We start from the raw sequence: 12,331 nt of genomic DNA, 5'->3' as shown, positions 1-12,331 counted from the left end.
GCAGGTGCTTTACGAGGACATTCGTCTGCGTAACAGCCTCCTGCTCCGACTGTGCGAGAAGCAGCCAGTCGTCCAGGTAGGTCGCCAGGCGAATACCCTGTTGTCTTAACGGGGCTATCGCGGCTTCCGTACATCGTACAAACACCCTTGGACTGAGAGACAGACCGAAGGGGAGTACTCTGTATTCGTAACAGATCCCCTGAAATGCGAATCTCAGATATTTCCTGTGTGGGTAATATACTGGGATGTGAAAATACACATCTTTCAGGTCGACTGATGTAAACCAGTCGTCTTGTCGCACGAGCCGCAGCAGAGATGTGTGAGTGAGCATTCTGAACTTATATCCTCTTAGATATTTGTTCAGAGCCCTCAAATCAAGTATTGGCTGAATTCCGTTCCCTCCCCGTTTGGGAACGAGGAAGTATACTGGAATAGAAGCCGCCCTGACTCTGCTCGGCGGGTACAATAGATATAGCCCTCTTTTCTAGGAGAGAGAGGATCTCTTTCTCCAGAATATGGGCAGACTCTCCTCGGGCCTGCGAATGCAGAATGCCCGAGAAGCGAGGGGGGGTGACAGCGAATTGGAGTCTGTAGCCCCGTGTTACTGTCTTGAAAACCCAGGCAGATGATGTGAGCATCTTCCACTGCATGCTCCTTAGAGCCAGTGGAGATGTCACATCTCTTCCCCTCTGAGTCTCTATTTGTTGTGTTATGGGGCCCTCTAGTGTCTGAACACAGTGGTGCCCCCCTTTCGACAATCCCCACCGACACTGCGCATGCGCATGACGGTGGTGCCTTCACAACCCCAGCCGGCACTGCGCATGCGCGTGGCGGTGGTGCTTTTAAAAACCCCAGCCGGCACTGCACATGCGCGTGACGGTGGTGCCTTCACAGACCCGCCTGTAATCCGCCTTTTGAGAGATGCCGTAGCTGCTCTCAGAAGGGGAACAGTTGACGGGCTGTTTATTGTTTTTCTTTTCATTTTTCCGAGCTGCGCCCTTGGCTCGAAGCCTGGATGCGTCAGCGGAAAATGATTTGTGACAGAAAAATCAATAAGTGTGTGACATGTGTTTATGCGGACTTGAGGATGGTGTTGAGGCATCTCTCGAGGCGGCGGGAACACATTTAGAGCTGGGGAACCGTAGACTTCCAGCTCTGTCACAGAGGGGAGAAGGAGGGGCTGTCACGCCGCTCGCTTCTTCTTCCTCGACTGCTGGCCGAAATTCTGGGTTGGCTGCGCCTGAGCTGCAGCCGGAACCGGAGATTTTCTAGGCCAGCTCGACCTCGTCTCCAGCCTGGGCTGGGGACTCGGGGCGGGCTTTTCTTCACGACCCCAGCCGGCACTGCGCATGCGCCTGACGGTGGTGCCTTTACAGCCCCAGCCGGCACTGCGCATGCGCGTGACGGTGGTGCCTTCACAGACCCGTCAATTGTCCGCCCTTTGAGAGAGGCCGTAGCTGCTCTCAGAAGGGGAACAGTTGACGGACTGTTTATTGTTTTTATTGTTTTTCTTTTCATTTTCGAGCTGCGCCCTTGGCTCAAAGCCTGGATGCGTCAGCGGAAAATGTTTTATGACAGAAAAATCAATAAGTGTGTGACATGTGTTTACGCGGACTTGTGGATGGTGTTGAGGCATCTCTCGAGGCGGCAGGAACACATTTAGAGCTGGGGAACCGTAGACTTCCAGCTCTGTCACAGAGGGGAGAAGGAGGGGCTGTCACGCCTCTCGCTTCTTCTTCCTCGACTGCTGGCCGAAATTCTGGGTTGGCTGCGCCTGAGCTGCAGCCGGAACCGGAGATTTTCTAGGCCAGCTCGCCCTCGTCCCCTGCCTGGGCTGGGGACTCGGGGCGGACTGCGACCTCTGCGTTTTCGGTATTTTGAACCGAGCAGGGTTCGGAGCAGCTTGGACGAAGGGCTGCCGCTGCGAAGGCAGCGGCTGGGCCCTTCGAGGGAGGCAGAGGTGGAGGGCCTCGTCCTCCTTCTTTTTCGACTCGCATCTCCTCTGCATGGAGGCAAGAGCGGAGCCGAAAATCCCCTCGGGAACGATGGGCATGTCAAGCACATCCTGAACAACGTTCAGAGCCCTGGCGGACAACGCTGCGGCTCTGTAGGACCGTTCAGTCATGGTCGACTGGAAACGGTCCACCTTCGCTGGCAGCGTGGGGTTCCTGCTTGGTGACCCATCCTCGGTGGGAGGTGGGCTGCCACCAGCAGTTCCATTGGCGGTGTGCGGAGCAGGCCGAGCCTCTGCGGGCGAGACCATGGTGAGGTCTCGCCGGGAGCTCCCGCCTGGTGAGGCGTGGGGCTCCGTTCCCGCGTCTCTTGCCGCCACCGGGTCCCGGCCTGAACGGCGTGGGATCCCGGTTCCGCAGCTGCCGCTGTTAGTGAGCCCCAGACCAACACAGTGAGGGGCTCAGTCTCTGCGGCGGACACCCCCGTGTCTTGATTGCCAAACGGCGAATCAGTGGACATGAGGGAGTCCTGTTCCAACAAGCTAGCTTGGTGTGCTAGCCGTCGGTGGAGTCTCTTTCGGGTGAAGCGGGCACAATGCCCGCACGAGCCGGGGTTGTCGATAGCCTCCTGGGTGTGATCCAGCCCGAGGCAGGACGAGCAGACGTGGTGTGAGTCTGTGCCTGCTATCTTCAACCCGCAGCCGCATGACCGAGCCTCCGAGTCCCTGACTCCTCTGGTATGAGGGGGAGAGGCGTCCATCTTGTTCGCCTCGTGGCGTGGAGAGGACCCGCTCGTAACAGGTACGTCGTTGAGAGAAAAAGTGTTACCAACCCGTCCTTAATCCGGAGAAAAAGGGACGGTGTGGGTCCTTTGTTCTCAAAGAATATTGACTGGTGTGTCAATATACTTCTAATCCTTTTCTCCTCCGTGAGAGAGAAAAAGAAAAGCGTCCTCGCTACCGTGGTGTCGGTAGTAAGGGGAAGCTAGCTAGCAACAGGTGCGTAGCTAGCTTGAGAAAAATCAAAACCTTACCTTACTTTCCGGGGAAAGAACGGCGAGGTCAATTTTAATAGTAACTGGCGTTAGTATTACCGTCTTCTTGCGAAGCAGAAGGAGTAGCCGGCGAGCGCCCGTCGACCGAAATGGTTATATTTGGGTTCAGTCTGTGGACCGTTAAGCTTGTCCGGCTACTATAGAGATGTGCTCTGAAGCGAGAAGAGGTGTTTGAATGGCGCATGCGTTGTGGCGCAAGCTACTTATAGGGGGTGATTTCCCTGAGGCTGACGTCAAGTTCTCCAGCCAATCAGGATTGGCGTAATGAGATTGATGCTTCTGTTTGCTCCGCGATGAGGCGCATCCCATAGTGAGACATCGAACGTGTTATGAATGAGAACTGTCCGCGCCTGTCGTTCACATTTGAAACATCCACGTCAGTTTGAGCCGGTTTGAGTGGGTCTCCTCCTGCGGAGCTACAGCTGTCTGTATGTCTACTGCAGGAGTTTATGGATTCATATTATGGCGTTATATTTGTGCCTCTATCCTGAGCACGCAATGAAACATGTTGAGCATAGAAAATGCTATTGAGCGCGCACTTGAACATTTTTTAGCACAGAGAAATATATGTTCTCATAAAACTCCTGCTCCGTGCGCAAGCAGACCGCTGCACGCGCTCTCTCTCTCTCGCTCGCTCGACCTCTCCAGCCTGTGCGCGCTCAGCTTTGCCTGCGCTCGCTCAAATAGTCACAGCGGCCCATTCCCAAACCGCCCCCTACACCCTACCCCTACCTACACCCTACCCTACACCCTACCCCTCCGTTTGCGCGTTCACGCGAAGGGTCCGCCATATTTATGGCGTTATATTTGTGCCTCTTGTGACGACCCCTCCACACCACGTGGGGTGCCGTCTGGTTGTGTGTGTGTTTTGTGTGTGATTGCAGGTTCCAGCTGCAGCTGTCTGATGAGGCGCACCTGCCGGATGGAGATGGGTCTGGATGGTCTGGATGCAGACCGCAGCAAGGAGGCGGATCCTATAGGGGCGGATCCTAACTTTTTTTATCCAATAGAATAATGACACTCAGCAGAAATACATACTGTAGGTGGCAGTAATGCAACTTAAGGGATTCCAGCTGCTTTTATAAATCCTCGCAGAAGAAGTAATTCGTTCTTTCAAGATGGCCGAACAACAAGTTGAAACAGCGGTAATAGTATTTTTCAGAGATGCATGTTTATATTTATTGTAATGTCATTTTTCTTAACACACAATTGTCTCGTTATCAAAGTACAACATCGACTGTCCAACCTCATTAAGCGTTAATAAAGTAAATAATAGTTGTATGTGGTACAAATGTTTGTGGTATTAAATGCTAACTTAGCATGATGCTATAAACACGTTGGCCTATAGTCCCGTTTGCAACCAGGCCTACTCTACTGTTGTAATAACGTTAAGCTTAGATAGGTCAATAGATTATCAGGCTCGGTAACAATACTGATTTGTGTTACCAAAGCTGATCATCTAATTGACCTAAGGTTAGCGTATATGCTGTGATGCTAACCAGCACTTAGCATGATGCTAGTGTACTGTTGTGTACTGTTGTATTATCTTGGAAATATAAGTAGGCCTGCCCTACATACTGTAACTTAATCAAATAATATGGTATGGATTCGGATAGACAACATGGCTAGCTTGGTTGGTTGAATTGAGTAATAAGATGTGCGGTACTGATTAAGGTTGTAACTGTAACAGTTTGTAACTACTAGTTTTAATGAACCAGATGAGAGACGGACGCATCCTTTCAGTAAATGTCGGCTGCTAATCAATATGTAAAAAGAACACTTCGGATGTGTCTTCTATAATTATGTAACATTAGTTATGGCATCATCAGAAATGTGGTAAAGTAATATGATTTGAGAAGAGTCACTGGTCATCTAACACATGCTTAATAGCTCACCTAACACTATTAAAGACAGGTTAAAGAATGTAACATAATAAAAACTTCCTAATATCGATAAGCAAAAACACTAGTTATATTATACACATTATGTGACCCCTTGAGCTGCATAAACTAATAAGCAATCCAATTAAAATATAAATATCAAAGCTCATTCAAAAACTTTCCTGTCATTTATGTGATATGAATGGTTACTGTTGAAAGTGCAAATAAAAACAGTTTGAATAGTAAACAATTCCTCATTTTCTTCCAGATTCACCCAACTGTTTACAAGGGGATGCCCTTATAACACCCCTTTGTGAAGGCACTAATAAATACAAGTGCAAATTCTGCAGCAAGGTGGGGGACTATGGCCATATTGCGGCACATCTGCAGACCCATAGGAGAACGGCTGTTAAACATGGAGGTATTTCTTAATCTAAATAAATGTTGCAGATCTTCCAAAATATACAAATAGTTGACTAATTTTAGTTAGTCTAACCAATTAACTATTACTAACTAATATTATTCTAATGTGAATTTGTATACAATTTACATTTTTATATTCCCTTAAGAATTAAGTCATTTGTAAACTGGATTTCTCTTTGTAGGATTCACAATGTACAGGTGCAATGGGGTGTGTTGCAAATCTCCACATTTCCACTGCTGCTACTGTGGGGAGTTCAGAACCCAGCCCACTATTATGAATCATGTTCAGAAGTGCGCAGTGGCAGCCTGCAGCGTTGGATCGCTTCGCCAGAGTAAGTGATGCATATGAACACACCAGAAGCAGTGGTCATAACCTTATTCCCCCTAAACACAACTTAAACAAAACATGGGAAAAATGTATTATACAACTATACTGCTATAATGTAATCTATCCACTGTCTCCCTACCAGCCGCCACTGTCTCCTCCTCAGCCTCCACAGTGGCCTCCTCAGCCTACCCTGTCACCTCTGCAGCCTCGCAAATTGCCACAGCATCTGTAGCCTCCACTCCACTCCAAGCCATCAGTCGCAGCAAAGTAGTCCAGTCAAGGGCCAAAAGGACAACATGCCCTTTGTGTAAAACTGAATTATATATGAAAAACCTCAAGACCCACATGGATCGACGTCACTCATCATCTGTTCCTGATATTACTTCTAATCACCATCTTCCATCCCAATGCTTAGACCTCAAAAATGGCATTTTTGCTGTTGGAAGAACATTTTCTGGGCTGAGAAACCCCATTCATGTACAGAAGTTCACCTGGGGAAACAGCCACCAAGTTGTTTGTGAGCTTGAAAATTGCAAGCAGGCATCAGCATTTTCCAGAAGAAGTAACTTATTAGGGTTTGAGTGTATTCATGTTAGGTCTCTGATATACTGTCCTACTTCATCCAAACCAGACGTCACACTGAAGGAGGAAGTTCTATCAGATATGGTTGGGAAGAAATGGATTTCTGACAACACAAAAATAATGTGTCTAGTCAGAAAGGAGAAAGCTGAGTCTGAAAACAGCCCACTGAGTAAAGTGGTGACATTTTGCAGTGGCGCATCAAGAGTTTGTGTCAGTACTTGAAACATGCACCTCATATTATTCGCGGTTAGGGAGAGTGTCTGTATGTTATGACATAAAAAGAAATGCTTGGCAGCAGGGCCGGCCCTGACCAATTTGCCGCCCTAGGCAAGATTTTAGTTGGCGCCCCCCCCCCCCCAAAATGCAGACACTCACTATGATTCGCGCGTGCACGGTTTTGGCATGACCACCAAAACAGAAAGATATTGACACAAGATGTGTGCAACTGTATTTAGTTTCCTATCCATTTGAACATGATTCTAGGGGGTCCGGGGGCATGCACCCCCGGGAAGCCTTTTTTTTTAAATATTGAAGTTGAAAGCATCAATCTGGTGCACTTTGAGAGCAACATTAGGAGATCTATGGATACATCTCTCAACACCCATATGAAACAGAACTGTAAGCAGATTTTCTTTTTCTTTATGGATATTTTACAAATCACTCCCCTTTCAAACTGTATTCTTGTTTATTAATAACAACTTTTTTGTACTGTCAGTATTTTATACCTGTTTTTCACCTATTCTCTTATTTTTTTATAACTATAATGATCATATAAAGGTGTGCCTTTACCTCACTGAGCTGAGGTTATCAGAGCCTCTCAGTCTTTCAGGAGAGAGCTCTCTGAAGCTCTCACCCCCGTGGCCGCTTACAATGTAAATTCCAATGTTAATAAAAGCACACAGAAGCTGTGCACGTTTTTTGGGAGTTTGATTTATTTTAAATGAATACAAATACAAAATTAAAACCTATAATTGCACACTAAAACCATTATTTAAAAAAAAGAACAATTTCACATAAACCTCTGGTTTTTACTGGGACTGGGGTAGTTCAACTTGATTTTTTTGGGGGGGGGGTGTGTGTGCCATAGTTTATGAGCGCTGTACGCAATATAGGCGTAGTTCTGTTAGTATAAGATAATAAGATGTACTTTGTTGATCCAAAATCGGGAAATTGTGTTTTTTTTTAACATTTTCGGCGCCCCCTATGGGTTGATGCGCCCTTAGCATTCGCCTATACTGCCTATGCCGAGGGCCGGCCCTGCTTGGCAGTGTCCATGCTCAAAGCCAAAGAATTCCTGTGCTCATAAGTCCATAGCAAAATGGCACTTGAATCAGACCCGACCTGAACTCTTCCTAAAGGTCCGAAGTACAGACAGTGATGTGTTTGAGACCTTTGTTGAATCTGATCCTGAAGGCCACAGTACTGAGGACATTCTCTATCCACCTGAGGGAGCCGCTTTGACATCACTTGTTCTTTACTTGTTGGACCACAAGAAATTGCCAGCTGTTCTGTCAACGGATGCATGTTCACCGCAGAACATGGAGACACTGCCAAAGCGCCTCATACCTCTTGAGAACTTTTGCACTGTTTGCCCAGGAAAAATTCCTCTGTCGGATCCTATGCCGATAACTCATAAAGCCAACATAGTGACATTCACTGGCATAGTAAAGGGTATGTTTAGTTTATGAATATATTAGTGATACTTCCGCTGGCCATCCATATGCTACAGTAAATGTTATTTTGTTAAGTATAGCAGTCATTCACTATTCATTTATATGCTGTATATTGTCTTTTTTACACACACACACGCACTATCGTATACACACACAGATATATAGACATCTGTAAATCCCATCACTAATACTTTCTTGTATTTTCTCAGATGTGTCCACGTACTGTAAAAGGTGTGGGCTTTGTGGACATTTCTACCGATATCAAGAATGGACAAATGTTTGTTTAATAAAGACTTTCCTCTTTGTATGTACTGTATATATTTTTTAATTAATCTTACCACCAGACACAACATGAACAAATTAATGATACACATCAGGACAGTAACTTCAACTTCAGTATTTTAGGTGTACAGAAACCTCTACTCATGTTGTTAAATGATATACAGCAATATCTTCCATAAAACGTAGTTGATTGATTTGAATAATAATTACTACCACTGCACAAACAGTGAAAAATGATATGCCTACAATTTATGAATTTGTCTTTGTGGGTTGTATACTCTTCATTCTTTATGCAAATTAATTATAATTATTATTTTTCAAAGTTCGTTTGATTCATTCAAAACATTAGAAACAGAGAGCGTCATATACCTTTAAGAAATACGTGGGGGGCGGGGTTCATAACCCTTTAGGAAACGCCCCCTATAGGATCTGCCTCCTTGCTGCGGTCTGCATCCAGACTCTATTGGAGGGGCGGGGTTCATAACCCTTTAGGAAATGCCCCCTATAGGATCCGCCTCCTTGCTGCGGTCTGCATCCATAGCCGCGGGAAGTCATTTTGCTCAGGGGGTGCTGCCAAAAGTGGGGAGGAGGCCGCTTAAAAAAAAAAAAAAAAGGCGGTGCCGGGCCGGGCCCGGCTGTCAGCGATACGAGCTGCAAAATTGTTTGTTAAAGGCAAGACACCGCAGGCAAAAACATCGTTTTTCATGCACTGGTCAATTTTGAGATGTTGTGCTATTTTGATTCCATAACATGTTTTCTTTCAGGCTTTTGGAAGGAAAACGTACAAAATACACATTTGAGTGTTTATTTTACTATAGTTTGTCTATTTGCGTCTGTATAGTTCTCCTAAATTCACCAAAAGTTAGCATTCTAACGTAACATAAAGTACCGCGACCGCTGTGTGCACCATGTCAACAGAGATATCGTTGGAAAGCTCCGTCTCTCCTGCACAATCTCATCAGATCCAAATATGGTAATTTCCTTTGTATCAGCAACCAATCGTGAAAGTACAAAAGGGTCTTAAACCAATACACAAAATCTCATTGGCTGGTGTCAATTTCTGACAACGTGATTCGTTCAGATGCGTCACGTGGTGTGCTAAAACACTTCCTGATTAGCTTTCCGCTAGAAATTGAAATCTCAAAATGGCAAAAGAACGGCGAAAAAAACGTTCACAGAGAAGACGACAACAAATGTCACTTGCACAAAGCAAGGTTATACAAAAAACAAATGACCCCGAACATGAAATACCTTCACGGAGTGCGTCGATGCGCAAGCTGTCATCCAAAGAACAGGAGGGTTTAGCTAGCGCCTCACTGCAATCTTTAAAGGTCGTTTTCTCAAAATGAGTTTTTTCTCCTACTCTTAGTTCGAAATTTCAACTTCAGTAGCACGTACATACACCAAACCTTCCAGTTATATTCCTATCAATATTATGAAGGCTTTTACAGAAGGGTTTGTTCATATGTCATTCATAGCCTGAATTATATAAGATTTTATACCATAGAAACATGGCGAAAATTGATATTTTAGGGCTGTTGACAGTATTTTCTGATTTATGGAGTGATAAAAAGAGATATCCAAAATCCCTTCTGTAAAAGCCTTAGATGCTAATATGACTACAAAATGAAATGAGAATTTTGAACCTGGCTTTATCCAAAGTTCAGATTTCGGTTCCTGAAATTTGTTAAAATATGCGCAAATTTAATGAGATAATGACTCATTTGCATATTCAGAAAACTTGTAGAACAAGAAACAATTGCCTTATTGTAGGTAATTAACTGGAGAAATTTCTAGCTGATATCTTTATATCGTTAAAAAAATTACCCTATTCACCTGGTGTCTCGCCTTAACTGTTAGGCTTAATAAACCATTATAGACCTACATCACTTAGCAACAGCTGCACATGCCCACATGCTAACTATGGGTCTTACTACATAACATTACAAATAGTCAGAAAATATTATTTACAATATTAATAAAACTATGAATTCAATTTTAACTGATTGACAAGGCAAAACACTGCACAGCGGCAGCAGCATTAAAGGAAACATCGTCTTACCTTGTGTTGGGGCTTCACAAAACTCCAATTGTAGCCTGGGGTGGCACTAATGAAGACCCTCATTAGAGCAGATACATCCACATTGTCCAACATGTTACTGTGGACATGCATCAAAGTCAGATGTGTCAGTCTCTTCTGTGTCATATTACTCTAGTTGTAGAGGTGGTGGGCTGAGGAGTAGCTGGTGGTCCACTCTTTTTATTGGGTTGTTTGTTGGAGAAAAAAATCCAAAATCCTTTTTTGCGCCATTCTAGAAAGTTGTCACTCTGCAAGTGTGTGGGTCGCGTCAATTACGTCACTCTCCCACGACCTACGACCTAGATGACTCGGATTTTATTTATTTGGAAAATAAATACAAGCCACCTGACTGATACAAATATATACTATGACTATTACATTATACAGCTAATTTTATTTTAAGTAAAATCATAACTATTTTATGTAGTTTAATCATTTTTATATAGGTGGTCACTCAGTTTTTCAAATGTACACCACTCGCCAACAGGGGGTGCTGCAGCACCCCCAGCACCCCTACTTCCCGCGGCTATGTCTGCATCCAGACTCTATTGGAAAGTATGGAGTCAGATTTGGGTCAATATTCTAGCGCGTAAAACAAGCTACTCACGAGCGGAAAATGTGCTTTTACACGCGCATAAAATGACCCTCGCGCGCAGATTCAACTCCCGCGAGCGGCTCTGTGCCCGCGAGCGGGCTAATATATATACAGCTAATATATATATATATATATATATATATATATAAATTCATTTTATATAAAACAATATATTTTTGAGTGGGCTGTATCTGTCGAAAATTGCATATATATATATATTATATATATAAATACATTTTATATAAAACAATATATTTTTGAGTGGGCTGTATCTGTCGAAAATTGCTAGCTACTGTCTGCTGTACACTCTTAGAAGGGATGTGTCAAAAATGACACAACATGTGTTGAATTTCAACACGCCTACAGAGTGTGCTCAGGGACAACACGTGTTGTGTTTATTTATCTTTTATCTTTAACCAGAATTAACATTTGATTGTGTTATATCTGCACATTGTGTGTCAATGACGATTATTGGAAGTACCAGGTGGTGGATATGGTTTTTATTCAAATAATCGAATGCAAGAATACATTCATTGGACATTTATTTACAAGGATTTCATTAGCACAATATGTCATTAAGAAAATAATTGTTAACATTTAAAAACATTAATATTTTTCTAATTCATCAAATGTTGACAGAATAGATAATTCATGAAATCACACCTAAAAAAACTTTATACCTTGGTTAAAACAAACTTAATCTTCAGCAAACTATTGTTGTAAATGACTTTCAGCTGAGGGAATATAGTGATGAGATTCTTCACAAGGACCACCTTTTCAGTGTTGGATGGATAATTAAGGATAAAAATGAATGACAAGTGAGCTATTTATTTTTTATTTTTCAAAAAGAAAACAAAAAGTTCTAGCATACAAATATTACAAATGCGTGATAATAAAGCAATTGGTAATAAAGAATGTCCTTTTATATCAAGCAAATAAAAAAATAATTTTTACAACCAATATATCACTTAAATGCAACAATTATATATACACACATTTCACATTCATATACCTACAATGCCTCTCCACCAAGTCAGAGATGCAAACTTTGACAAGTTTAAGCCTGGTCTTCTCCGTAAGAATGCCATTAGTTTGCAATTCGTCAAATACTTCTGGAATTTTCTTCTTCAGTTATAGGCCATTCAGAATAACTGTAAAACGATTCCATACATGGGCACACAGCATAGCTGTTAAGGATCCAATATATTTTTACTTAGCTTATAAATGTAGGCTAGGTGCGTACAGCAGACAGTAGCTAGCAGTTTTCGACGGATACAGCCCACTCAAAAATATATTGTTTTATATCAAATACATTTTTATATATATATATATATATATATATATTAGCTGTACACTTTACGAATATAATAGTTTTTTATGGACAACTTTACCATTCAATCTCGTCCAACTGATTTTGCTGCCGTCACTCCTCGGCTCTTGGTAGTTCAGGCATTTATCAAACCTGGCAACTCCGGGTTTCCT

At 43.5% G+C, this 12,331-nt stretch overlaps 1 long non-coding RNA gene across 1 annotated transcript; it reads left to right on the top strand.

The window, feature by feature from the left end:
• The first annotated feature begins 3,941 nt into the window (after window positions 1–3,941).
• LOC117541698 lies at window positions 3,942–6,536 on the top strand. Its single transcript, XR_004568334.1, has 4 exons — window positions 3,942–4,151; window positions 5,155–5,307; window positions 5,492–5,641; window positions 5,780–6,536. It is a non-coding gene; the product is annotated as an uncharacterized LOC117541698 (long non-coding RNA).
• The last annotated feature ends 5,795 nt before the right edge of the window (window positions 6,537–12,331 follow it).

Source organism: Gymnodraco acuticeps, unplaced genomic scaffold (genome assembly GCF_902827175.1).
Source record: "Gymnodraco acuticeps unplaced genomic scaffold, fGymAcu1.1, whole genome shotgun sequence".
Taxonomy (NCBI): Eukaryota; Metazoa; Chordata; class Actinopteri; order Perciformes; family Bathydraconidae; genus Gymnodraco; species Gymnodraco acuticeps.
The sequence above is the reverse complement of the archived record's forward strand: the minus strand, read 5'-3'. Positions and strand labels throughout refer to the sequence as shown.